The sequence below is a fragment of the Phasianus colchicus genome, chromosome 9 (assembly GCF_987193195.1).
Source record: "Phasianus colchicus chromosome 9, bPhaCol1.hap1.1, whole genome shotgun sequence".
In the NCBI taxonomy this organism is placed as follows: Eukaryota; Metazoa; Chordata; class Aves; order Galliformes; family Phasianidae; genus Phasianus; species Phasianus colchicus.
The window spans coordinates 20,843,714-20,871,554 of NC_143444.1; the positions used below are offsets into that span (position 1 = coordinate 20,843,714).

A 27,841-nucleotide genomic window follows, 5' to 3' on the forward strand; every position below is an offset into this window, starting at 1 on the left:
AGAGGAACTCTGGCAGCCTTCATATTGCAGCTGCTTGGCTCAAACACAGACTCATTACTCTATAAGAGAAACAACTTTTATAACTGGAAATTTGAAGAACACTCAAACTTAAATGTTGAAATTATGCCATATTTGGTACAGTGTAGTTAAATTAAAAATAAACATATTTAGGCATTTGGGTTTGAAAGTCACAGGTTAAAAATATTTAAACTATAAAACTTGATCATACTGGAAGGCTGGTGGTCATAAAATTTGTGGAATTTAGAACTTTAGATACTTCATCTGGATGAAAAATACTGTTTGAGTACAAACCATTCATACTAGAACACACAGATTAATTTTTGACTGAATATATTTTTGAATAACATTTTGTTATTTTGAAAGCAGTTCCAGGTTTAGGGACATAAATTCTAATTTTATTTTTTTTTCTTCAATATTTAAGATTTTAATAGGTATGTCAAGCAGATATTTTCTCTGCTTCTAGCAACAATTCTGTTACTCTCAGATAGTATTCTAGAAAATGTTATGTAAGAATTAAAATAGAATAGCAGAGAATTAAAGCAATCACTAAGTTTAAAAGAAAATTATTCTTTGGCACATTAATTCACTGTGAAGATCAAACCCATAAAAAAAAAATGATGTCAATGATAAGCTTATGTGGACAGAGAGATTACTGACAGAAATATGGAAGAAATATGCTACCAGTTTATGAACTATGATGTTTAAAAAAATATATATGTATATTATATATATTTTTAATACAATTTTATACCTTTCACAGTTCACAGTCTCTGTATACTTCTATTAAGAAATATATGAGTTAAATGGGCCCAGTTTCCAGGCTATTAAACACACCCTTTTGTAAACTGTCTTTCAATGTGCCTTCATTAAACATGAAAAATTAGGGTACATGTTCTTAATGAGGTATCATAATTTCAAGGATAGTCATCTATTTTCAAATAACTTAATTGCTAGAGAAATTTAGAGTTCATACCCAACTATTAAATACGTGAATGTTAGTAGCTGGTTGGATTATATCTTAACTAACCTATTGCTCTACAATTTTCCTCTGATGTCATGATATGTTAGTTCTAGAGGAAAGTGCACAAATAAATGTTCTCCTACTGGAAGCCTTAGTCTTATATATTTATTTGTTTGTTTATTTATTTATTTTTCCATAATGGTAGCAGTTGTGCTTTGACTTTTCACTGAGAAAAGTTTTTGGGAAATATACTTTAATTTAGATATATCTGAATCAGGTTTATATGCAGAATAACACTTTCATTTCAGTCTCACTGTAAGCTGAGCAAAGTGGGTTGCAAGGAAGAATTCAGAATCTTAGGCATTAGCAGTGAAGTGCTTTTTCTGAGCACCAGTTATTTAAACAATTGTAAATTTCAGACTCTACCATTCCGGGGAGGAAACAGTTCATTATTTTCTCCTCAGATTAAAGCCAAAAGCTATAATGTACTTCTAAATAACAGTGAGTGAGTCTTTATATACGTGTGTGTATATATATATATATAATTCTTATAATTTTAAATGATATTTTTTCCTGCTGTAGTTTTGCTAAGCTCAGATTCCCAGACAAGGAATCTTTGGAGAGATTTTTTTCACCCAAAACTATGTGGAAAAATGAAAGAAGGGAGAAACTGTTCTATTAACCCTTAGCACATGTCCCTCAAGAAGGCAGTAAGCATTGTTATTGCTACTTTGAAAACTGAAAAGTGAGGTCAACGCTTCACCAAGATCAGAAATAGAACTGAAAAGCAGATACTCAAAAGATGTTTGGGTACAGAGAGCAACACAGCCACAGTGACTCATGCTCTGTTCTTGTTGGCCCATGGACCAGGCAGCCCGCTGCAGCATGCCCTCAGCCGTGTCTGCCTGGATAGCTGCTGAGGCTCCAGTCAAACTGCAGCAAAGCTGATGCATCTCTGCAGTTATGCTTCCCAGCTGCAGCATGGACTTCCAGATGGAGGGTAGAAAATGAACAAAGCCATTTAGCAGATTTGCAACAAGAACTCCGCAGTTTTTGACAGCCAGCATGGGTCTTATCCTACTAAAACATGTTGTTCAGTAAACCCCTATAGCTAGCTTCTGTTATTGTTTCAAAGAGCTCTTTCTACCTATGGTAGTTCTGGTGCTGCTAGTGACACATTATGCTTGACAGATGGTGTAAGGAACAGTTCAGAGGGCCAGAATGATTGTCCTGTCACTATAACAAAAGGACAGTTCTGTGTATTGAATCAGAAATATCCTCTGTGTGGGGAAAGTCATTTTGTGGTACACAAAGCCCCAAATTATTATGTAATTGGCATCCTTTACACTATATTTATGGCATTATGAATTTACTGTATTTGGGTTTGTTCAAATAATTTTACATATCTGGGAGAAATTGTATTTTATATGATGATTTAATCTAACCACAGCTGCAGCAATATAAATTACACTTAAGACTATGCTGATTGATTATAATCAGTTGTAATCATGTCTTATAATTACATTGCATTCTAGAAGCAAAGGACTTTTAAGCCTACTCAGCACCCCGCTACATAAAGAAGATTAGCTGTTACTTCTGATAATCTCAGCCTGCATTGAAATATGCACATAAACATAAGTTTTATAAATTTATTGTTCAAGAATTAAATAAATTTATGTGTTGATAAAAGGCCGAATACAAGTAAAAAAAAAAAAAAAAAAGTGAAAGGCATATTAGTATAAAACATTCTCATTAAATTATTTATAGTCTATTTAGTTTTTTTTATATTCATCTGACTATTCTTTTTAGGTTCCTGCTGCTCATGCATCAACATGGTACAGAATGTATTAAAAGTATAGCATGTAAAACCATATCCAACACTTTAGCCAGTAGTGAATGATGAGAACATGCCTAGGGTTAGAGGATGAGCCGCTGCCTTTATAACACAGCAGCAGGGGTGGGGCAGAGCCAGGACAGGTGGCCTGAATTAGGCAGGGAGTTATTCCATACCAGGTGTGAGGAAGGCCATAAAGCCATAGGGAGTTGGCTGAGGGTATTACTGTTTGGGGATCAGTTGTTAGTTGGCAGGTAGAGAGACCTCAGATTGCTAGCAGAGCAGTAATAAGCAGTTGTTTTACTAGCTGGACATCAGTTGGCTGATGGTGAGTAATCATATTGCAGAAATACGTGTGTATATATATGTATATAGTTCTAATCATGTTTTTCTATTTTTTCTTCTTAGTAAGTAGCTTTTACCCTTTTACATTTGCCCATAAATTTTGTCATGTTTCAGATTTTCTTTTTTTTTTTTTTTTCTAAGGGAGAGGGAGGGTGAAGTGAACAAGCAGTTGTGTGGTGTTTAGTTGCCTGCTGGGTTAAGCCACAACAAAGTGACATCCAAGTGCTATACACTAGTAGTAATTCTAATTAGTAATAATTCAGCAAATTCTGAGTCACTGTTTTCTCAGAATTCTTGAGCAGATGATCATATAACAGTGTTATATATTTGGAGCACTATACAGATTGTTGATATTTAATAAAGAATCATTGCTAAATGGTTGAAATGTGAATATTTTATTAAAATAATGTCTCCTTATATTTTTGCTTGAAAGCATTGATTCCAGTTAATTTGGATTGGAGAACTTGAAGAATATTAACAGAAAAATGATTATATGGGCAAAATTATACTCTTGATCTGTATATATGTTGAAGTGATAAGTGCCTAACTAGTTCTTCCATTGGATGGCGTGCAAGAGGGATTCCTAGTTCACTTCTTTATGACCCAGATTGTTGGTTTTTCTACCCAGTATAGAAGTAGTTGTGCTGTGTATTTAAATTAGTGGAATATCTTAACAATAAAATCCAGACCTGAACTCTCAGAAGTATCCTTCTCAATCAATTTATGTACAACCTCAGAAAATTATAGCCTCATCACCTGGCTTTCTTGTTTGTTTTTATTCTTTTTCTATCCTTGTTGTTTACTTGTGGCCACATTTTGACAACATTTAGGGAGAAAAAGAAAATGTTGGAGTGAAGATTGATGTTTTGATACATGTGTTTTACTGATATGTTATTGTGTTCTTTAGATATGGCTTTTAATAAAACATATTGTTTTTTAAGTTATTGTTACTATTCTCCCTGATTTGAAGTGTTTAACATAAGTTAAATTATTCAAGCAAAATCAGTGGATCATAAGTTTTCCTGTAAGCTATAATCATTTTATGCTCACGCTTGCATACTACATGAAATGTTTCTCACATTTGTCCTGGTATGTGTCATTTATGTCATGGAAGCTTGTACTTGAGGCATATATTTGTAGCTTCAGTTAACAACTTTGTGTTTCTGTGTAAATGTCTCTGCTAAGTTTGCTAATTTGACTCTGCTCCTATTATGAAATTCTCCTTGGTATTTTAGAGAATGTCTTAATTTTTTTTTTGTTTTCTCAAATTGCTGTTGTGAAGAACATTATTTTATCAAATCGGATGTGTATATGTCATGAGGATGGGGACAAGAATTAGAAAACAGTAGCAAAATCACTCCAAAAGTAATGCATTCTGTTTATTGCCTTGGGGGTGGAAAAAAAAAAAATTAAGATACAAAGAGCACAAGAACACTATTTGATAGAGCCAGTTCTCAGCTACGTAACACTATTTTTCACCATAGTCGCCACCATTAGTCAATTCACATGGATGAGCTGATCAAGACACCTTTCATTTCATGGTGACACAGCTGTGTGTGGCCATCCAGAACATGGCTTGTCTTTCATGATGTTGCCACTGCTAAAACACACCACCCACTGCCTCGCTATGCTGACATCCATGGTTTGATTTCCTTAACTGTTCAGCAAACATTGATAAATGTCAGTTACTGCCATTTTTACCGCATGGATGAATTCAATGACACATCTTTGCTTCATATGCTCTTCTGTGTCACACGCTATTTTGTCAGACTGCTCCTCTGCTGCCATCTGTCACATGGCAACACATGTAATGGTACATTGGTAGGAAAGTTCAATCTCTACCACTGACATCTGCTTCTGGTGTTGTAGACCAACATAATAAAATAGGAGGCATTGCTTTCGGAGCAGCCCTCATAGTTCATCAATATGATACCTAAGTGGGCCCAAATCCAGCTTGATGAGACCCCGCATCGTCCGAGCTATAATAAGTGACTTCTAGGGGAGATTAAATGAGATTTTGCTCTTCATTGTGTCAATATCAAAATAAAAAAATCTGTGTGCCTAGAAGAAATATGAATTCCAGGTTGAATTGTGAAGTTTTTTCTTTTTTCTTTTTTCTTTTTTCTTTTTTCTTTTTTTCTTTTTTTCTTTTTTTCTTTTTTTCTTTTTTTCTTTTTTTCTTTTTTTCTTTTTTTCTTTTTTCTTTTTTCTTTTTTCTTTTTTCTTTTTTCTTTTTTCTTTTTTCTTTTTTCTTTTTTCTTTTTTCTTTTTTCTTTACTCCTCTATGGTAAAGAAATAGAACCTAGTAAGGCCATCTTGTAAGCATCAGTACTACTTGGCTCCAGAAAACGACCTTACCAAAAAGTTTTCATTAAGAAACCGAATTAAAAATTACTGTAAGGGATATTTATGAATTAGTATGTTTCAAATTAATTTTATCTGTAAACAAATAGTTACATGGAAAAAGGAAAGCTTATTTGTAAATAAGGTGGCACTAGTATGTCAATAATTCAGAAAGACATGATGCTATTCCATTACTGAGCAGTATGATCTGGAAATACATGCTGACAATCATGGAGTAAGTTACTATATGAGAATAGATAGGATGCAGACAGTAAGAGCTGGGAAAGTGACCTAGTTCATATGCGGGTGAATGGGGAAAAAAAAAAAAAAAAAAAAAGAAGCAAAGAGAAAAGTAAAAGGTCAAGAAAAAGAATAAGTAAATGGTTGAGTAAATAAAATAACTGCCTTCTGGTTGTTGATGAATGGTCGCAGTTGCATTCATTAGCGCAAGAAATAAAGATATTACAGCAGAGAAACATTAAACAGTGACAGACTGGGTGAATTTTCTTGTAAAAGGATAGGAAATACCACATTTATGCTATATAGTGCATCATGAACTGGGTTATGAACCTATAATGAACTCTATGTTATGTAGTGATTGAGAAATAGGTTGTGGTAGGGAAATGAATCAAAATGAGAGGAGGCTCAGGAAGAAGGAAGGAAACATAAACCATTCTGCCTTCTTTTGCGTATTTTCTTTCAAAATAGACCCCCAAGTCATGAACATGGTTGTGTACCATTGAGAAAATAATCAATCCTTTACTGATACATAAAAATTGTTTTAATCTCAATGTTCATCAATTCTTTAGCTGATGCATTTGTTATTTCACTATGAATTTTGAGAGGTGAATTAACATCTTGATATGTGTTCTATTTAAGGCTTGAATTTTGAATAAGATTGATGCTCTTCCTTCATTACTTGATTCATGATGTTGTCAACATTAAAGAGATAAAAATGTTGTTGAAATTATAATAATGCCCTAAAATATCTATACTTTTCCAACTCTGCTTGACTCCTTTTGTATAGCATATGTTAGAATATTTTCAAATCTAGGTAAAATGTTGTTTGAGAAGCAAATTGTTCAATACAGTCTTGAGAGCATTGATTATTCTTAAATGAATTTATCTTCTTGCTAGCCATATATAAGGTCTGAATAGCACATACACACATTATTATATTTTGAAACTGAAATAACTAAAAAGTAGGTTCATCTCCAAAAATTAGAAAATTCCAAATTTCTCTCCAGAAAATGTCTGTATTCCAAGAAAAAATTCAGGAAATACGTTCTTTAGATGCATAGACACTGTGGAATAGTGTATTGAAGGAACACAACTACTCAATATAGCATTTTAAGATTGAAATAATGCTTTAAAGCAAGTATCCTCTTATTAAATAAAAGGTGGTCTTCTCTTTCAAGAGAAGTCAAAAATAATTGCATATAAAAGTACGAGGACACAACAGGGAAACTGTCCTGCTAGTCTCAGGCAATCAGCTTGATGTCCAAGAAAGTGAGTGCCATATTACATATCTGGGGCATTACCTGATATATTATAAGCTTCTGTTATTTGAATCAATAATCAATCCCTTGTCAATCTCTGTCAACGGTCCATCACAAAACAGCCCAATTTCACAAGCAATTAGAAGGCTTTATTCATATATTTAAATATATACTCCTATTTAAAATTGTATAAAAAACAAATTTCCTTTCTTTTCACCTATGCCCCACAATTTTTTTTTTCAGAAAAGCTGATGGTCAATATGTTTTTGAAAGCTAGTGGAATGAAGCAGCTGTTTTATTACTACACTAAGTGTTTAAGTGAACTGACTTGAAGATAATGGCCTTCAGCCATACCTTTGTTTCTTCATCTGCAAAATAAACAGATTTATACTTCTTATGAAACAGGGATGCTTAAAATATTTTATGTTGCCAAGAGTTTGAGATGCTTTGAGGATGATGCTGGATAAATAAAGTATTTATTATCTTTTATTGCAAGCACAAAACAAATCATTTTCAACTGTATTTTTATTTATACCTGTTGCATAAATCCTTTAAGTAAAAAAGCAAGATGGTATTATTCTACTTTACAGTGGTTACTGTGCTTTAATACCTATAATAGGAGAGCATAATGGCACGTTACTATTGCTCTGTACTACCACATGAACTCATTCCATCACTTTAAGATGGTCTTTGAACAACTGCTCTGTCCTATTTCCTCTTCTTAACCTCCATATCTTTGATTTGTACTGACCCTGTAATCTGTCAAAGTGATTGCTACTGGAGACATATTGCAGATTGGAGTAAAGTCTGCTGAATGCTGTATATTACTTATATGTTTATATATATTGAAAACTGTATAACATATATATACTTACATACTCATGTATACGCATCCTAACAGTGATTAATTTCAATTCTTATTCTAATTGTGTATTAGTCATACATGCATATAAAATAATAAGAGCAACCTAGGAAAATAGTATATAACTAATTAGAGAAAGCACCATATATCCTGTAACTCATAAAAATTTCCTTTCTAATACTCCTATAATAAGATTACATTCGAAAACAAGCATTTGTACTACTGCATTAAAAGCCCGGGCTGGTGCCAGTACGGGATGCTGGTATTAAGATTTGAAATTCTTCACTGGTGAATCAGCTCCTACTAATTTGTATATTAAAATGTAGAAATGGTGATTTTATTTAGTATCTTGTTAGAGGAAAAATCTTGTAGTATTATTCTTCAGTTACTTCTTTCATAAACCAGTCAACTTATTTTCTTTCCAATTAAGAATAAATACTGTTACTAGTCAAGATTCCAAGTTAGGAAAGTATTGACATGAGTTTTTCTGCTAACACAGAGCTGGATAGTGTCCATCGTCTGCCGAGGCTGGAATACATTAAGAACTTTGCTTTTACTTAGCTTTTGAGAGGAGTTCCCATTCAGGCGTTACGTTCTGCCACACAAATATGAATGGACTGCTGAAGTGTATGTCTTCATTGGAGAGTCATTGCTCTAAAAACATTACGGTGTAGGGTTTGGAAGCTGCTCTAGTTAAAACATGAATATTAAATTTACAGACTGTGGATCAAAGAGAAAGTCTATACTTCAGACAGCAGTGAAAGAAAAGGTTGTTTATTCAGTGCTATACAATTAGGGAAAGTTATAGTAGTTGGATGAAAGATGGTGTTACCATTGCTTTTAGAGGAGAAAGATTCCTAGCATATTAGTACATAAAGTGACATGCTGTCCAAAAAAAAAAAAAAAAAATTCTTAAAATGCTTCCTATGAACTCTTAATAAAGGTGCATTACTGCTGCTGCCATACATAAACATTCAAAGGCATATCGTAGCATATGTGCCATGAGGTTCATGTCTCAATTCAGATTAATTTCTGATAAGTTATAGCACAGACAAATTCCAACCTTCACGGATAAAGAATATAGTATTTAAGAATTATTTTTAATAGGATTGATTTCCTTCACACTATAACCATCTGCAGAATATTGTTGTATCTCCATGTTGAGTATATAATGTTTGTAGTGGGTCCAGTTATCAACTACTGAGATGCACACAACTCAACTTGGCAGTAGGCTTCACAGTTAACTGTGTAGCACTTTCATACTTCCTGTCCTACTTCAGAAGCACTCTGGGCCAAACTCTAGGCTTTCAAAAAGTCTGCACACTTTTACGAATTACTCTGGCTACTAATTGTGCTAAACAGACGTTATGGCAGCAATTTCAGGGTAGAATGCAGCTTTGGCTTAATTTTCTGTCCCAGTCCCAGTCAAGAAGGTGGCTGGAGAATTATACTGGTGTTTGCCTCTGTGAGAAATCTACTTACTCTGAATGATGCTTCTTCCGACTATACAGGCATAGGTGACTCTAGGTACTGACAGAAGAAGTCTAAGTAGACTGGAAAAGAAACATTCTGTGCCTAATACACAAAATGATTAAGAGCTATGTTGCAAACTAGATATCATTTTGAAAGGTTTCCTACTTTTTTATTATATTATTTTTTTATCATTTTTTTTCTATTTCAATCAGCTTATTTAAAAACACATCAGAGACGTAATGACATTCTTGTGTTTTTAATTGCATTTCTTTAGCCAAGTTCCTTAGTGATCTGACAGTATCTGTGACTTTGCAGTAGATGCCTGACAACTTCTACTAGATATAGAAGATGAGTGTTTATTTGCTGTGAGGGTCGTGTAACTTTATTTTAGGTATGCTCTTTAATGGCATATGCACCAATGATCAGTGATAGTTCTAATGTGAAAAAATAATGTCCCCAAGAGGAATTCTTACAGGTGCGTGAACTTGTTCAGCTAGGAGATAGAGCAGACTGATATTAATGAATGTCAAATAATGCTTTGATTTTTTTGCAAAGACAGAACTGCAGTTTTCATGCTAATGAACAAACACCTGTTGTCACTAAATCCTTCAAAAAGTTATAAAAGAATGTGTTCAGCTAGCAGGGAGAGCGAATGTATCAAACCAAGCTCAGGTAACTCAGCCTACAATTAAATGTCATTTCCTCTTGGGAACAATTCTTCAACAAGAGAGCAGCAATAGTGCCAAGAATGTGTCAGCAGCTGCAGCTCCAACTGGAAAAGAGCAGGTTATATTTCAGTGTCCTAATTTGTTGTCTTAAACCAGACCCTGAGAACTTCGGGTCGAAAAACATAACAAAGACATTGGTTGGATACGTCAGTGATCTGAAGCCAACATCAGTGAATAGGGAGCTATTTTCTGGCAGTGCATCCATAAAATGTGTTCCTTCTCAATTCTGTTTCTCCTCCACTTTATGCATCTTAAAAAAAAAAAAAAAAAAAAAAAATTAAAATATGTAGATTTGTTTCATTTTCCTAATTCCCTCAAAATTTAAATGACAGAAAATATAGCTATTCAAACTTCAGTATTTGACCAAAAACAGAAAAGTCAGTTTCACTTTTAGATGAAAAATTCCAACTCAAAAGAAATTTCTATCTTGGAATTTGATGACCTGAAAATCAATGTTATTGATTTTACAAGAACATTATTTATATATAATTATATACATTTTATTACAAAAGTTTGCCACGTGTCAACTAATTATTTTAGTAGGAAATTGTAACTAAGTCAATTATGGAAGAGTGCAGTTTACCTTAGGGCTGTGAAAACTGAGGAGAAAAGAAGACAGGAAAAAAGGGATGCTAGAAATATACGTGTGATACAAGTTTCAGATCTTGCAGTAACAAAACAAAAGGCATGAGGAAAACTACAGTTATTTCCCGTTGGAGGATAATTAAATACAAATAATAAAGGCTGATCACTGAGATTATACATCTCTCTTTGTCAGAAAGTGTATTCTTGAATGGCAGCTGTCATAGGCCTTAGCTTGATGTGACACAAACTATTTGAAACTCTAAATGCACAATTCTCAGAAGACACATCATTGCATATGGTGAGTCCTTTGGCTGTGTTTGTAAAAATGTGTGACCACAACCTTGAACAACCAACTTCAGATGTGAAGGAAAATAATAGTAATAATTGAAAAAAATACATAAAAACAGCCTTAAAAAAAAAATCACAATCAGTGCAAACTTACTTTTCATAAAGAGAAAATCTAAGAAAGTGACTTTTAGCCCTACTAGAGCAAAATCATCACAAGACCAAAACACTTTGTACTTTGACAATTAGCTTGAACGGGTGGCATGTCACATAATGATAATCAGTCCAAAAATTCTGTGACAGAATCTTTTACAATATGCCACTTACACTTAAGAATGTAAAAGAAAACATTTCCTTTTGCTATTACTAGGCAATACCTTTCCCTTTCTATTTTGACTCAAGAAGCTGTATATAAGTTAGAGCATGTGCAAAAGGCGGGGGGGGGGGGGGGGGGGAAGTTATATAGTTTTCTTCAGAATAAGCCAGAATTTACTGAAGCTCGTTTCTCTGAGAGAAAACCAACATTCATATTTTTCTTACAGGGAAATTAACTTGTGTAATTTTTCAGTAGTAGGAGAAATCTCTCTAAATCTGAAGCAGACATGCAAATATTGCATTCATACAGGGTCTGAATGCACAAAAGCCACGCTTTTATTATCTTAATGAAAGACGCTGGGAAATCTGTAAAATACATAAATTTTCATGTGAGGTGTGATTATTGGGTATAGAAAATGATACTTGAAAGATTTTGTGAACAAGTATGCACAAGTTGTGCTCTACTGTGCTTCATTCTATATACATGCTCTCTATATCTACGGTAGTATATAACAATGAGATAGGAAAACTATTCCTATGTTTCTTCTTTTCCTTTTTAACAAGGCACAAATAGCATCAAGGTATGAGCAAGGTGAACACTTATACGTACTGTAGGAAAGAAATACCTGAAAAATGTGAACAGCCTAGTTCTTTATAATTCTGTGGTATTTCAGGGTGTTTAGAATGTAGTCAATACAGCATTCACATTTTGGATTGTTACAGGCATTTTCTTAGATGCATATAAATGAGTAGATATTAATGCTTATAAAACCTTTGCCAAAGAAAATGTTAGGTCAAACAAAAAAAAAATTTCTTATTCCAGTACTTCATGAACATTCAAAGAAAATAAAGATTTTTTTTTTTGTATGTTCATCTGAGTGCATTTAGGACTTTTTTTTCTATTGATGTAATGCAAATGCTGTTGATTTTCATACTTAAAGAAAGGATGCTAAATCTTTTTTTCTATAAGCAACTTTTCCCAAAATTGTACTCATATTATTCATTTATTTTTGTTATGAACAAAAACTTAGTAAAACAATAGAAGCATACAGCTTGATAAATTACATGTCAGAACTTCTTCCTGTTTATTGTTTGGGGGCTTAAGGGATTATCCAAAAGGTTTTGTCTTTTTTTGTTCTCAGGTTTATTTGTAGCTAGTTGAACAGTATAGGTAGACACACAAAAGTACACAAAATACTTTAGACAGTTTATGGCTGTATTTTTATTATTATTATTGCTATTTACGATACATTTAGCCATTTTTCAGTTATTTTCTAAGGCTGTTTTAGACGCATCTGTTTATTTTATCTTTTTCAAATAGTGCAATTTTACCTACAAAAGTAATTATTTATTTTTATTATAAATTACAGAGATGCAGGACCATAATCCTCTACTGAATGTGATTTAAAAACTGAAGTAAGCGAACAGTGGACAATTACAAAACCTGAAATTGCTTTGACAGTGTGAGTGACAGTACATTATTTATTTCTAATCTCTATTACAAGTTGGTTGATTCTAGGTCCATTGAACATATCCTCCATTTACAGAAATATTTAATTATGCTTACGTGTTAATTGAGTTAGATTTAAAAATACATACATTTGGTGTTGTACTTCCCTTTAGGAAGTACATTAGGAAGAACGTTTTTTCAGAAATTAACTGAATTTTTAAAAAATCAATCCAAGTCTTTGTCTCAAGGGTTCTGGTGTTTTTTGTTTGTTCTGGATTTCTGAATAATTCTAAGAATGGTATCTTTGTATTATTCAGATTATTCAGATAGGCCATCAACGTTATTTTAACAACTGTGAGAAAAATTAGACTGCAGCTGTATTATTAAGGAAGTCGTCTTAACTAAGTATAACTTAATGCCATTTTGACTGCTCATTATTGAACTATATTTCAGTTATTAAAACTTAGGTGTACACTCATCAAGGCAATATACAATTATGCATCAGCTCTGATCACATAAACTTTGACGACCCTGTTGAAGAAAACTTGCACTGGTGGATCTCTGAGAGTGTTTCCTCTTTCATCATGTCTATTAGCAGACTTTTCTGCAGGAAGATGAAGTATGGTAGCTCATAGATTCTACATCCATCTATTTCTCACATGTTGTTTTGAGAAATCACTGGAACTTTGATAACCACTCTGTGCTTCACAGAAGTAGTGCTGAGATCCCTTCAGCAGTCCCTCCACTACAAGGTTCTAACAGCATAACATCAGCTTTACTTGTAGTACCAGATTTGAGTCTAGAATTCTGCCTTAGCTTTTGGTCTGTAATTTGAAATGTCTGATAATCTTCTGATTGAGCTTTCCAAGGTAATCATCGTATCAATTCTAAGATATGGATTCAATGTTTGGTTTAATTATACTATAATTGAAATATGCTACTGGAAAGTGAAATTATTATCCTTTGACTTTCAAAGAGCTGCCTTAAGGTCTGTTGCTGAAGTCTTATGACAAAGAAAACTCTCAGTGGTTCCCTTTAAATAGATTAATTGCAAAGAAATTTTTGCCAGGGTTAAGACTGGAGGCCCTTAAAGAGAATAGCACTGATTGAGACTGGTGAAAAATAATTTCTCTGTAATATAATGAGCTTTACAGAGTTTAGCAGAGCAAACATTTTCCCTGTCATATCATGCTTTTTTCTTTCAGTAAATCTTCTCTTGTATGTCTACTGATTTAGACCTAAGCAACACAGTCAGATGCTGCTGAAACTAGTAGCCTCTTATTTTAGCAAAATATTTTTGTATTATGTTTCTTTATAATCAACCTGTTGTATGCTTCTTTATTTGCCAATAAGAATGTAACATTTTTAATACTTACATTATAATAAATCAGCTACATTAACACAGTTCTCAATACAGCTAACCAGTAGCAAAAAGTACATGTCTAGAAAATAAGTGTGAAACTGGAAAGAGGATGAAATACAATCTTCAAGAAATTAAGTAACCCATAAGTAAGGCAATATGTTATTTAGAAAATGCCTATTCTGGAACTTCAGAATGCAAAAATATACAAAAAAAAAAAACAAAACTTGTGAAACTTAATTGGATGAAAACAAAAGCCAAAGGCTATGCCAGTCAAGTCTCTATGATAAAAGCAAAAATTGACCGAACTAAGCAACTTGAACTTTTTGGGTTATAAAAAGATTTTACGACTCCAAGTTAATTTCAAACTCTTTCCACTATGACAAGAATTTGATAGTGAATTAACAATTTTTTTACAGTTCTTAACTAAAATATTTCATTTTTCAAGTTCAAAATATAATCTTGAAAAATTACATTCGTAGTTTCAATTATGTACATACTAAAATGAAGTACTATGTTAAATGATTTATTTATTCAAGCAGTTTTCAAACTTCTGCTTCATTTTTGCTTAAATACTTATATATATTTGATTCAGTGCAAGCAACACTTTAAACACTAAGAAAGCAAGCTGCATTGTTTCTACAGCACCACAGTTAGCTGCTGTGAAAGTCTCCATATCTTTATATTGTATGTACTTCCATAGACCTAATAGATTGTCATGTGTGGTAACTTTAGTGATTGAATAGGTAAATAGAACAGCCCTGCCTGTTCCTCAGCCTTTTTTTTTTTTTTTTTTTTTTGACTCACAAGTGAAGATGAAGTTTACATCTGGGATTTTAAAGAAATGACCTACTCAGAAGAGATTTCAGAAACATGGAAAAAATAACTGTCATCACTTTTAAAAATGCAAGGCTTCATGTCTTCTCTGTTTTTTCAAGCTAGCGAGTGTGAAACCTGAAGATACAGAGCTACCGAACCACAGATAGAAGAAGAAAAATCTGCAGCCCTCTCTCCATGTTTCAAGTCTGCGTAAAGGCTGGGATACCAGCTGCTGCAGATGCTGAAGTCAAAGGCACAGCCATACAGTCCACATGGGAGGTCTTGCCCATGTCTGACGTTGATCTTCAGATTATTTTTCTGTAATAGTAATATGAGAGAAAGCACAAATGTGGCCAGGGCTCTTAAACCTAAAATCTGTACTGTTAACAAAATGCAGCATCTGCAAAACAGCATCTCTCAGCTGTGCTGGTCATGGCACACTAGACCATGGGCACCATGAGGGAGTTGGCTGGTGGCCGAGTCCCATGGGGCCCAGCTTGGTACCTGGGAATCACCTAACCAAAGAGTGCAGCTCTAAAAAGCTGGGGATGAGCCCCATAGCTGCAGAAGCAACAGCAGATTAGGTAAACCTAGAGAAACTGGAGTGCTGTGCATTTGATGTTACAGATTAGCTTAAGAGGTGTGTGGGGGAAAAAAAAAATGATTCTGTCATGCTTGCTAGGTCTTAGTTACAGTCCATCTCCACTCTGCTGCCTGCCCTAGGCAGTAGGGAGGAACCTCGTTCATACATATATGGAACACTGTTCCATTTTTACATGAAAAGATTGTGCTCATTTCAAATTATTGCATGCAGTGACAGTCAATCAATGTTTTCTCATTCTTCAGATCCTTCTGTACTAGTTTCAAAAGAGGCTCAAGTTGTTTTTTATTACAGTGAAAAGAATGGGTTTAAAGAGCCTTAGTTAAGTTCAGTTAATGAAATCAAACGTTGTCCTTTTGTTTTTTATTTTTACACTATTTTTTTGTAGTACATATTTTCTTTTAGGCCTTTTAAATATTGAAACGTATTTGACAATTAAATAGTGCAATTAGTCATGGCACCTTTTGTAAAAACTTAAGATACCTTTATGAGGTAAAGATAAAGGTAAGTGGCAACTTTTTCTGATAGAAGTGAAGGAATTGCTTCCATTGTCTTTGTTGGTCACCAACGTCCAGGTATTGAATTAATCTGAAGCTATTATTACAATTACTATATGTATATTTCAGTTCAGATGTCACTGTTATAGATGGTACTATAAATTCTTTATCTTTGTAAGAAATATATAGTTTTTGAAGATACTCATAATCCAATAATTTTGAGAGAATCCACAGCAAATTGTATGATTTATGAATTTGTTTGCTTTAATCAATCTGCTACCAATTCTTAATGAAGAACAGCACTAAGAAAGTAGACACTGGTGTTTGGGTTTAGATTTCTGAAAAAATAGGTGATTTTGTGATTGTGTCTGCTTGGTAGTAGTAAATACAATGCAAATAAACATATCACGCTACAGTAACACTTGAATTCTCATCACTGACTTTTTCAATGAAAAAATAATAGATGTAGACATAGTTTTACAGTGTTTTTTTTCCTGAACCAAGAAACAATGATGCCTATTTCAGCCATCACAGATGAATCTTCCTACATGTGTAAGAATAACCATTCTTATGACTAGTTGTACTAACCTGAGTTCTTATAAGTAAAATTACTTATTTTCAGAATAAGACAATTATTTCTACTAATTCTAGATATGAATTGTCACGTGTACTGATTTAGTGCTCACTATATGTGAAAGAGCAAATGGATCACTTTTAAAACACTTCCAACTGTGTTATAGTTTATTATTACTGATCGAATCCTACTCTAATAACTTCATTCTGTTCATATTCATTAATATGAGAATGATTTGTTGCCCTTAAAAGCCAGGCAAAACCAAAATGAAGAACACTATTTACTGAAAATAATTAGCCTTTCCGTTACCATTCCTCCTGCAGAATCTATCAAAATACTTTATCTTTTGAATTTTTATGAAAAAGTAATGAGGAAGCTGTTTTCATTTTTTTTATTTCGAGTTCTTTTGTTCAAAGCAATTCATTCTGGTGAGCTGAAAATCTGTTTTTAATATCAGGAATCCAATTTGAGTGTCCAAAATGGAATATCATTCAGGAAGCCTTGAAATGGCATGCAGCTTTAGGAGAGCTTGGTTTTGGTATGTATTGATTAATTTGTGAAAGCATTGTCCTGAATGCACAGGGGTCATTTAGTGCAGCCTTTGACACCAGTCCATTGTCCCTTGAAGGTGTCCATGGTTGGTGGGCAGGTGGTTTGCTGATAGTCTTTCACCTCATGGTTTGAATAACAAAGAAGTTCTCCAAGCTGTTTAGTGAAAGCTGTTAAATGCTGGAATCCCATATCATCTGGTCATGGGTATCTGCTTGATTCACAAGAGCAATAGCTGTGAAAGCAATACATTCAGCAACAGAAGGACAACTCACAAAAGATTCCTTAATGGCTTTGTCAGACCCCAAAGAACCCCTTTGTTCTTCTCTTCATCTTGACCTGCCCATAATATTTGGTAATGAGCAACTTGAGGATCCACAATACACCTCACCTACCAGCCAAGTAGAACTAAAGGATAAGTAATAAGAATGAGAAATGACGCAAAGCAAAGTGCAACATAGGTATGTAGTGGTCTTGATTCTGTGAATACTTACAAACTTTCTGCAACCTTAGGAGCAGTGAGAAGATAAGTTACTACAAAGGCAGTAGCACTAAATACATGCCGTGATGTATATAGAAAAAAAAAAAAAAAAAGCCCCAGGTATTATCACTGTAATATTTATATCAGTGGAGTTATGACAATTTATGCTTACTGAAGATCTGGCCTTCAACATCTTGGAAGTTTCTATGCACTGCGGAGATAGTATGCCAGGAAAGTATTTTTGGCTCTTATTGACGCAGTACCATGCTTACTAACTAGCTTACCAAGCAAATAAAGAAGTAGTGCTCTCCAAAAGAGATTCTGCAATTAAAGAGATTTAAAAGAAAAAGAAAGTCGATGAAATTAATAAAAGAAATCTGCTTAAGGCAAAAACTTCCCCAAACAAACAAACAAACAAAAAAGAGCAGAAAGATAATATTCGCAGAAGATGTTTGATACATTATCATCATGAAAAATATTGATTTCTGTGTCCTACCAGATAATTTAAACCATTGGTTGGATATGGGGAAAAAAAAAAAAAAAATTCAAGAAAACATAAGTAGTTCTCATTTGATAGGAAGTATGAACTGAGAAATTTAGAACTCAGCTGCCTCTTCTTGATTCAGAAACATGTCAAGTAATGCTTGAAATGGATCAAAATTATTCCCTTCCTCTTTCTGAATAAAAACATTCTGGTCTCAGCTGCATAGCTTAATATACTGCTGAAGCAGTTAGTCTTAAAAGACAAATCATAGTTAACATGTCAGATCAGTACTTACCAACATTTACCAAGAGAATATTGTTTGTTTTTTTTTTTAAGGAAAAAAAAATAGTGATGTTGCTCTCATCCTGTAGTTACAATAACATTCAGTGACAAAAGGTAGTTTCTAAGTTTACCAGTTATACTGCATTTCCTTAAATATTTAAGAACTTGTAGATATGCTTTATCAAACAGTGGTTCACTGTGTATGGGCCTGCTCTACACTACTATAATGTCTTCCTGTCCATAGAAGAACAAACAGATTTTCTTCCCATGGGCTGCTAGGATGATTAAGGGACTAGAAGCCTTTTTTGCAAGAAGAAATTCAGAGTCTGAATTGTTTAGCTGAGTAAAACTATTGAAGTCTGTGAGCATATATGATTGCTGTCTAAAAAAAACACTTTGCAGGAGTAAATATTGAGCAGTGATACTGTATGCTAAAGGACAACGCAGTCACAAGGTGACAAAATGGTGATGGCTGTGAACATATTTAGCTGGAAATGAGACAGTTCTAAGCTATTAAAGTAATGTATTTCTGGAACTGCCTTCCAAGGGAATGAGCACAGAAGCAGTAGTGAGTTGTCTAATATTTAAGGACGTTTGTTGGTGGATTTTTTTTTCAGTACTTGCAAAAGTTTTTGTGGTTACATGTGTGCTTTGAATGGAGAATCTACACTCATCAAGAAAATGACATAGTAAGGTAAAGAAACTACCTGCTTTGCATAGGAACACTAATCTGAAAAATCAGAGCTGAAATATGGTCTATATCCAGATATACTCTACATCTTCTTGTCTATGTGATCATATTTTGAAAGACTTGATAGTTTCTTTCTGTATGTATAACTAATTGAAAGTAGTAACAAAAAAACTTCTTTAGGAAAAAGAATATGCAAGTTATAAAACACCATTATGTATTGTAAAAGAAGTCGCAACTAGACAGTTCAAAAGGAGGGTAGTGATACAAGTGTGTTAATATGATTAACAGTATTGTATAACTACCTCTGGTTGTGAGTGATCTTGCATCATTAGCTCTTAACAATCTTCAGAAATGATCAAAAATGTGTATATTCTTACATCGGTTCTTCAGAAATGAAATGTTTTTGCACCTGGAAATTTTTTTTCTACTGAATTTTCATTAATGAAAAAACAAGTTTGGGACATGCTGCAGCTGGCAGAGAAATTCCACCAGAAATAAGTACTTACAGCTTCCCTTTTTGATTCCTTATTGAACCAATAACCATCATAAATGATGGTTTCTTAGAGCCCAGTCTATGGGTAAATAAATTCTGCTTTCTCTCCATAAAAAAGAACTGCTTTGAAGAAACTGAAGCTTTGTTAATTTTTTCTGTCTTTTCTAATTGTTTAGAGAATAACGTTCCTTCAGAAATACCAAGGTGCATTATAATTGTATGCACATCCTTAAGCATCAATCATCAATGGACGTTGTGTGAAAATCTCAGGTTAATGAAGGAAAAGAAAATAGTTGCAAGTGACTTGTAAGTTTACAAGTGTATTTATAGAATCATGGAATGGTTTGGGTTGAAAGAGACCCTTAAGATTGTCTTGTTCCAACCCCTATGCTATAGGCAGGGACACCTCCCTCTAGATCAGGTTGCTCAAAGTCCCATCCAGCCTTATCCTATTTCCAATAGAGTCTGTCCTCTAGACAGGTAGCTATGTACTGTATATAACCTTTAAATCCAGACTACACAGAGAACTTAAATGATTACACTTATTCAATTTTCTCCCTATTCAGCAAAGCCCTTAAACATGTGCTTTATTCAGGAAAGGCTTGGTTTTTGATAGGAGTATAAGCAGAAAACAAATCATAAATGAAAATACTTTTAAATATTTATGAATTAGAAAGAATTAGAAATTGGAAAGAATTAGAGCACTGCATTTGAAAGACATTCATCCAGAGAGAATTAATGTAAGAAATTGAAACTTTACAAATTTTGCAAAGGTTTTCAAAAATAAAAACTACAGATGTTATAAGAGTTCCATAATTCTGGGCCTATGTTCTCTTGTCCCTAGCTGTAAATAAAATTAAATAAAAAGTAAGTGTCAATAATCTAAAAACCATTTTTAACCTGCCTCCTGTACTACCCTGACATCTACAGTAATGATCTTCCTCAGATGGAACACAGCTGATCAGGGTCATTTGCTGATAAATGTATTTCAGAGGATTTTTCCCCTCTATCGCAGTTTGAAATTCTTATCCTATAATGGTGTGTCCTTGCAGAAACTGCTTCTGACTCCCAGCTTTCTACTTATTTGTGTCTAGTCTTTCAGTTTGGTAACTTTTCATTTCAAATGTATATGATTAACTTTCAGTTACATGCCTACAAACACAGAGGTATTAGTGTACAGATTACATTATATTTAGGAAGAAAAAGTCTTCAAAGATCATTTCATAAGAAATTTTAGAGAATTTTTCAACAGAATTTGCCTTAAAACTACTTTTTTTTTTTTTCCTATTTTTGCTGGTGACAGAAATGAGGCATCTATGGTCCTATCATTAATATGTCATAGAATCATAGAATGGTTTTGATTGGGAGGGATCTTTAAGATTATCTAGTTCCCCCTGCTATAGGCAGAGACACCTCTCACTAGACCAGGTGTCTTGCTCCAATTATTGGAGGGAGAGGAGATTCCTTGATATATCATGTATACCTGACAGTGAGATTAAGACACAACAGGTCAAATGTTTGCCAGACCAGTTTAATAGAAATCCTACTTGCTTAGGGGAAATGGGGAAGGGAAGACAGGTGATAGGAAAAAGATAGGAAGTAAAAGCAAGGAGTCTTTATAGAAAGCAAGAGATATAGTCACCACCATGGTTCCAGCATTGCTCCTAGTGTCAGGTGATGAGCTTCAGCAGTGATGGGTCCTGGGAGGTTGTGTTGTTCAGTGTATGACTCTTTCAACGACAGTACAAACTCTTAATTATAGTCCAAACTGATCAGGTCAGCTTTTTTGGAGTGGCAGTTTCTGGCTTTTGGATCTCAGCAGGAACTCCTTTATTCTTGTCTTCTAGGCCTTGCAAATTTAAGTCAGTAGATAAGAGGAAGCAAGGAGGCACCAGCTTGCATCCTGTCTTCACAGGATACAGAATGCAGTCAGAACACACAGTTCTTTCTTTTTTCCCTTGCTTTACATGTTCAGTGTAACCAGAATTATTATTATTTTTTCTTTATAAAGGTATAATCTTTCCCTTGAAACAAACTTCTTTCAATCTTTTTTTTAATAGTAAGTATTTTGATTTTGCAAATTTGTGATGATCCTCAAGGAAAACATGACCAATCTTTTCTAAAGTGTTATGATGCAGCAAGAGGAGCTCTGAATGTTGCTGTTTCCCATAAGGCTATCAGTAAGTCAAGAGATGTCACAGACAGCATCTTGGATTTCCTACAACTGCATTTTGAAGCTTTTAAAGTTTCATTTTCTCTTTAAAATGTTTCTTTGAACATTACCTATGCCCAGAGGAACAGTTTAAAAATGAAAAACAGGCTTTTAGAGCTTCAATTGCAGCCACAGGGGACTCTGTATTCTTCCACGGTTGCTTTGCTCTAGTATTAGCTCAAAACATAAAGACATGATAATGCAAGCTCCTTTGGAATGGCGAAGATTAACAAAGGGATTTCCAGCTTGGTGGACTTCCAGTTTTATTTATTTGGCACTGCATTACATTTGCTGTATGCGTTTTCTTCTCTCTTGTATAAAGAATTTCTAATCCTAACAGATTAATATTTTGTTCATTGGCTTTAGACAAGAAACAGACAAATTAAATTTTTAACCATTAACTTGTAATCTGAGATATATTTTATTGTTCTCTAAGTTGAGTCTTATTCCTTTTTCATTATGTCTTCTTACAGGCTTTACAAGAGATGAAAGAGGTCAACTACTTCCTGATCAATTCCTTGTCAAATTATTCAGGTTGCATAGACATTATCACTACAAGTGCAATCTGCTAGAGATAAATATGAAATCCATTGTATTAAATAACTGTACTAAAGCATGTCAGGTAGTGAAACATATATATGATGAATTCATGCTCCATATTATAGAAAGATTATAGTACATTGACACATGGTACATCAGTAAGTATTCTGCCATATTAATCTGTAAATTGACTATATTTTCTGGGAAAAAAAATCATAAACTTATTTCAAAGGATGGTGAAAGCCTGCTGAGCATCTAAAATATTCTGGGCCTTCAGTCCAAATAGCAGATGCTCAAGAGATCAACAGAATATGATCCAGAATTATATTTAGATTTTCATAATAGTTCTGTCATTCTGTTCTCCAACAGAAATATGCTCACTGCTTCTGTTACATTTTTCTGAGCTGGATGTTTCATTCATCAGCCAAAGTATTTTCTACTTCTCATGGTCTTAAGGGGAAAGAAAAGCTAATTTAGGATACCCCTACAGCTTAAATATTGGTTGGTAGAAATACAGACTTGTCATTTTGAATGCATAATAACCTTGCTGATAATTATAGCTGAATATGCTAGTGGCTCAGAGTTAGGGATAATATCTACACTGTTAGCTTCTAGAAAGTCTCTGACCTCAGTTCTACATACTTGATAGATTATTTTCCTTTATATTAAAAATAGAGGAGACAGCTCCAATTCAGACATGCTCAAAAACTTTCTCTGCCTTTGTCTTTGTCCTGAGACTGTCCGTAGTGATCATTGAAGAAGTGTGAGCTCAGTTGGAACATGTATATTGTACACATTATGATGTTAAAGAAGGACTTAAGGTTCATGGATTCATTTTTTTATAAGACCAGAGACCAGATCCTTGAACAATCTGAGCTCTTGTTTAAAGCAAACTATAGGATTTCCTTGAATTGATCCTCATTTGAGGAGGCTATTTTTAGGGGAAAAAAATCTAGTCCTGATTTAAATATTTCCATTAGCTGGGTTCTCCAATGCAGCTCTAATTCTTGTTTCTACTTATCTATGCTATTTAAAATGTACTTGTTGTGTCTAGACTGAATTTCTATCTCCAGCTTCCAGAAGCTGGATCTTACTATGCATTCCTCGCATCACTTATCTTCAACTATTGACGTTTGGTTTCTTGTATAATTATTTATACACTGTGATAATTCTGAGATACAAGGACTAGTGACTGGAACACAAAAGTAGACATAATACTCCTGGTGCAGTCTCAAATGTGTTGAGTAAGGGGAATGTCAACTTCTCTTTACCTACTGGCAATGCTTTTGCTAATACATCACAGTATGTGGTTAGACTTTGCCACAAAGGCACATAATACATTAATATCCATCTCATTGACTATAGGGATCTGCACCTCCTTTCCTCCAAACATCCAAAGCTGCTTTCTATCCAATAGAACTCCAGACTGTAGCAATATATGATCATTCTGTTTCTGGAGTAGGTCTTTGCATGAACTGCCATCCCACTTCCTCAGTCAGGGATTCTCTCCAAAGCAGCCTTACCTTCAGTGTATTGTCAGCTGTGTGCAGTTTAATGTCTATCTATTTGATGAGGGTGCTTTTTTTTCTCATCTTCAGTAAAGACATTAAGCTATTACTTCTGCTTACTATGCTAAAACAAAATTTACACGTGTTTTCTCTGTGCTGTTTGCAGTCTTTAACATTCTTCCTTAGCTGAAGATGCTGACAATAGAAAAAGTGTTTCTGAAGGAGTAAGACTAGTGCTAAATGACTTCCTACACTGTTCAAAGGATCTCCTTTCTGTATGTACCGCACTTGCCTTTTGTTACATGAAAACAAGTACAGCTGCTTATCTGTCATATTGCTCATCCTTTTTATTATAGTGACTACTTAGAGGATAGTTAATCTTTCTATTAGATATGCTTCTTTGTTAATGTGTGGTATTATTAAAGTGTATATTAACTATTTATACCCAGTTTCCAGAGCAAACAGGAACACATGGTGTCTTCATTTAAAAATTCTATCAGGATCATTTGTAGAAGCTTTTTGTATATTTTTTTCCTACTTCATGGGTCAAATGTTTTAATAACAGTGATAAGCATCTCACTAGAAATGTGTCGTAATGTTTGCAGTCTAACAGCAACATTTAAATGTATTCATACTGTACCTCTTGATTAAAGTGACAAAACCACATCTTATAGATTACCAAATGCATTATATCAGCACTACTTATTTCATACATTTATCACTTAATCTGGATCTCCTACGTTCCTTCACTCCCAAGACTGTTTCTTACAAGATACTTTAAAATTATATTCTTCCTTGGATTCCCAAGAGAGGAAAAGGAAGTTATGCTGTTTACAGATAATTCAGTCAGTAGCATTGTGAGAATTACAAAGAAAAGTACTTGTGTCACTGCTAGGCACCAGAAATACCAACCTTTTTTCTCTGTGATCCTCTCAGTTATTACATTTTATGCTCTCGTTGTCTTATCTTGAATAGGCAATTATGTGAAGAAAACTTCGTAGAGAGTGCAGCTCAGTTTCTAACAAACTATCAGACATTGTGAGAATATAGTTTTATTTATCATTGTGTATTCTCTTACAATCCAGGATTTTTTTCAGGACGGTGAGGATCTGTTGTGTATGCAAGTTTTTATGTTGGCATAGGAAAGCATAAGGACAATTTTGTGCTTAATTAGCACATCACTGTTTGTAACCAGTCTATTGCAAAATAAGACTTCTCCTGTCACTTTGAATTAGCAACCTACATGAAATGCAGATGATAACTGCGTTTTACACACAATAGAAACAGTGCCCTGTAGAGAAAATTTCTGAATGCAACTCTGTGTTTGTCTGTTTTTTTTTTTATAGTGGGGCGTGCTATTAAAATATGGAGAAGCATATATACTATTCAGAGAAAGAATAACAAATCAACAAGCACTAGCTATTTACCAGTTTTTGCTTATGATGGTCCTCAGTACTCTACATTTCATGCTCTTCTGCTTCAGCATAAAGTGTGCTAGATGCCATCACAGAGGAATTCTCTAATTCATCATTTCTTACACCTGTCTGGCTGTAGAAATATTTTCCTTTCAGAGGCAAATCATTCTGCTCATATGAAAAGAACTGATTTCTTTCTTGACTTCAGCAATTTTGGTCATAGAACACAGAAATCTAAAAGTAAAGTTCAAAACATTTTTTGGCATGCTATTCATTTTAGCTGTATAGACCATAAATATGAAACATTAAAAATAATCCAGGAATACAAGAACTAGCAATCAGGAATAAAAAGCTCTGTTTGTTTGTTTTGCAGTTACTGCACTTGTTCTGGTTTCCTCAAACTGATAGAATTTGTTCATTGAGGCATGTTCAATTCTACATAGAGCACTTTGAGCGACTAGAAATGGAAGTATCTGTATAATGTTTTGGCTATTAAAAAGATCCCTAGTTCTTGATGTGCATAATTATATGAAATTACTTTGTATATGTACTGTTCTAAAATAGTTTTAATTTGAAAACGATTTTACAGGTTCATAAGGTATTGCCATATTTCAGTTTCATAATTAACTTGAATACTGGAGTCCATATGGCAGATGAGCAATATTTAATAAAAATAGCCAACCGACATTCCAGAGAAAATGGTGAGGTTATTGTGGAGAGATCTGTGCATTACATAATTCATGATTTTTTGTAGAAGACATTGCGTTATGCCTAGAAACTGTTTTGTGTTTACAATCTAACTAAAGTATACTGCAGCTCCAGTAATGAATAATGCAGATAATATGGTGCTCTCGGTGAACTATAGAGCAGAAAAAGCAGCTGACTATCAGCAACAGCTCTTTAGGGGAGGGGAAAAAAAAAAAATTAAATGTGAACAAAGCATATTACCTTGATGGAGGAACAGAAAAAAAAGAGATTTTACTTCACAACTGATTTGTAAAAACAAGCTTGCAAATTTTGTAGTTTCTAAAGCCTTTAGGCAAACACAGAACTAATTAAACAGAGGTGATCTCTGTTCCATGTTTTGCAGATGAACTGGTGTGGTGTTTCATCATGAAAGTTTATGTAATGCAAATGTGGACCATCAGTGGTAAAGTACTTCTAACAATGAAACCACCTCTGTGAAACACACAACGGGTCTGATTCATTAGAGATAACATTGCTGTTTGCAATCTAGGATGTAGTTAAGATGGTGTCAGTACTTTTATTATGTAACTTCCTTTTTTGGGTTGCTTATAACTTAGCAGTAAAAATTTACTTCAGGCTAAATCCGAGTGTACAAGGTTTCAGGCATTGTATTTTTTTTGTTTGTTTGTTTCTTTGTTTTTAAACAAATTTGACTATTTTATACTTAGACTTATTTTATTTACCACTGGAAAAAAAAATTGCTGTCTGTAAAATGTGCTGAGTTTACAATCCTGTTTAGATATTCAGAGTATTTACACCATTATAGGTAAAGATTGTGGGTACCAACACTTTTTTTTTAACAGCTGATAATTAATTTTAAAAATTATTGTCAAATTTATTCAAACCTTGTTAAAGCATAGAACTGTGATGGTTAGCATTAATATAGAAGTGATAAAAATAATGACCTTAATCTCAAACTATTTGTATTACGGCTACAAGTTAAAAATAGCTCATGCTCTAAGTAAATTCACATCATAGTTAATCATGTGATGATGTTTTTTGTCTATTTCCTTACTCACATTATACCATCTTCATTTTTCTACATAGCTACAATCTGGAAAAAATCAACAAAAGACTACACCAGTGCATCATCTGAGAAAACCCCAATAGTGAAAATGTCAATGGTTTAGGAAAAAAATATCATAGAACACCTTCCATTTAGAATGATGACTGGGAATAACTTCATGCCAGAAGTCAAAAATTCTCACATAAGAGTTGTTTTGGGTGGGTGTTCAGAGTGAGATTTTAACTTCTCCAAATGCTCTTTTTCTTCAACAGTCCATAGTCTTTCTTGGGTTGATATGTGGAACTATGAAATAAAAGGCACATGGTACTACTGTCAGAACAGCAGTAATACACTGCTGAAAATATGGTGATGTGCCAGTTTTGCCATCTTAGCTTCTGGCACACTGTCTTTTTGCATCCTGAAGAGCAGTCACATGAAAATAATTTATGGGGACCACTTGCAGCAGTTTAGAAATGGCATTCTAGATGTGGCACTGTAAATACTAAAGTCTTCCTCACCAGTTCAAACAACAGTACAAGTATCATCTTAAACTGATGAAGTACAAATTTTTATCTTATGCCCTGATTTCCGTTTTTTAAAAAAAATTGATTTCAACACTGCAATCTGATCTACTAAGTGAATAAATGATGAATATGATATCACATTCTTCTCAAAAAGATCTTTTATGAAACATAGCGTTAGTTATGTGATTTTGAAATCCTACTGATAATAGTGAGCATATAGAAATCAGCAATTTGTTACACTGGTGAAAGAAACTTTGCATTTTGGTCCCAATTAATATAAAATATTAAAACAGAAATTTCTAAATCAGTTGCTTTCTTTCTCCATCTACATAGTTACTATGATTAATGAGTGCAAAT

The 27,841-nt window shown here is 33.8% G+C and overlaps 1 long non-coding RNA gene across 1 annotated transcript; it reads left to right on the forward strand.

The window, feature by feature from the left end:
• Nucleotides 1-2,874: 2,874 nt before the first annotated feature.
• LOC149916865 (uncharacterized) lies at nucleotides 2,875-26,554 on the forward strand. Its single transcript, XR_016468963.1, has 3 exons — nucleotides 2,875-3,144; nucleotides 12,622-12,714; nucleotides 26,298-26,554. It is a non-coding gene; the product is annotated as an uncharacterized LOC149916865 (long non-coding RNA).
• The last annotated feature ends 1,287 nt before the right edge of the window (nucleotides 26,555-27,841 follow it).